At 43.4% G+C, this 1,834-nt stretch overlaps 1 non-coding gene across 1 annotated transcript; it reads right to left on the bottom strand.

The window, feature by feature from the left end:
- Positions 1-1,379: 1,379 nt before the first annotated feature.
- LOC113458173 lies at positions 1,380-1,484 on the bottom strand. The gene has a single exon (XR_003378598.1). It is a non-coding gene; the product is annotated as a U6 spliceosomal RNA (small nuclear RNA).
- Between the last annotated feature and the right edge of the window lie 350 nt (positions 1,485-1,834).

Here is a 1,834-nt window from a genome sequence, read left to right as displayed (position 1 = left end):
GGCTAGGCTAGATGAATGAATGAATACATGTAACATGTAACACAATTTGTCCATTTTCAGATTTTACCAGTTTTTCAGCCTTCGTGTATGCTTTTATCTTTGTGCATCTGTATATTTATTTCTATAACTTTTTTCATGTGTGTAGAACTGCTTGGCTGCCCCCACAGCTGGGATACAGAACATTCCCACTGAAAGGACGCCTTGTGCCTCCCTTTACAGCCACCGCGTTCTGTTCTCCCTCCTTACTAGTGAGCGCCAACCTACTTACTGCCTCTCCAGCTCACATAAAGAATGCTTTATAAATAGAACCACACCGTGTATTGGTTATTTTTCTCATTTCTGCAAAAAATACCTGACAAGAGCAAGTCAGAGATCGGAGGGCTTACTTTGGCCTCCGGGTCCGGGCAGAGAAAAGTGGATGCAGCCTCAGTTTGTTCCCTCCTTTCCTTTAGGGCGGTGCCCCAGTCTATAAGGTGGGACTATCTGTGTCTAGGATAGGTCTTCCCCCCTCAATTAACCTAGAAACTCGCTCACAGCCACGCGGTGCTGGTGCACGCTTTTAATCCTAGCACCTGGGAGGCAGAGGCAGGGGGATCTCTGTGAGTTTGAGGTCAGCCTGGTCTACAAGGCAAGTTCTAGGACAGCTAGGACTAACCAGACAAGTCCTGTCATGAAAAAAAATAAATAAAAAAAGAAAGAAAGAAGGAAGGAAGAAACTCTTTCACAGAAGTTTGTCTTCTAGGTGATTTGAGAACTTGTAAGGTTAAAAATCAAGATTAACCTTAACACAGTAATGTATGCTTTTGAGATAGGGTTTTTGTTGTTGTTGTTGTTGTTTTCTTTTCTCCCCTCCCCCCATTGTTTTATTTTCAAGACAGGGTTTCTCTGTAGCTTTGGAGCCTGTTCTGGAACTAGCTCTTGTAGACAAGGCTGGCTTTGAACTCACAGAGATCCACCTGCCTCTGCCTCCCAAATTCTGGGTTTAAAGGTGTGCATCACCACTGCATGGCTTGAGATAGTATTTTTAAGTTTTGTTGTTGTTGTTATTTCAAGACAGGGTTTCTCTGTAGCTTTGGAGCCTGTTCTGGAACTAGCTCTTGTAGACAAGGCTGGCTTTGAACTCACAGAGATCCACCTGCCTCTGCCTCCCAAATTCTGGGTTTAAAGGTGTGCATCACCACTGCATGGCTTGAGATAGTATTTTTAAGTTTTGTTGTTGTTGTTATTTCAAGACAGGGTTTCACTGTGTAACAGCCCTGGCTGATCTAGAACTCACTCTGTAGACCAGGGTGGCCTCAAACTCATGGAGATCTGGCTGCCTCTGCCTAAATGCTGGGATTAAAGGCATGCACCACCATCTCCCAGCTTATCATTATTTTTTAAATATGGAATGCTTCATGGATTTGAGTCATCTTTGCACAGAGAACGTGCTAATCTTCTCTGTATTGTTCCAATTTTAGTATATTTGCTGTTGGTGTGAGCATACTTTCATCCTTTAAAGGAAGATTTATTTTTAGTTTTTGTGTGTGTGTGTGTGTGTGTGTGTGTGTATGTGTCTGTGTGTGTGCATACCACATGTGCACGAGTGCTATAGGAGGCTAGAAGAGGGTATCAGATTCAGAGCTAGAGTCACAGGCAGCTGCAAGCTATCCAATGTGGGTGCTAGGGACTGAACTCATGTCCTTTGGAATAAGAATAGCAAGAGCTCTTAACCGCTGAGCCATCTCTCTCTCCAGCTATTTATTTATTTATTCATTTGTATGTGTGTGTGTGTGTGTGGTGGTAGTGGTGTGTGTGTATATGTGTGTGTGTGTGTGTTTGTGTGAGATGTGAG

The sequence above is a fragment of the Microtus ochrogaster genome, unplaced genomic scaffold (assembly GCF_000317375.1).
Source record: "Microtus ochrogaster isolate Prairie Vole_2 unplaced genomic scaffold, MicOch1.0 UNK6, whole genome shotgun sequence".
NCBI classification, from domain to species: Eukaryota; Metazoa; Chordata; class Mammalia; order Rodentia; family Cricetidae; genus Microtus; species Microtus ochrogaster.
This window is presented reverse-complemented; position numbering and strand designations above follow the sequence as displayed.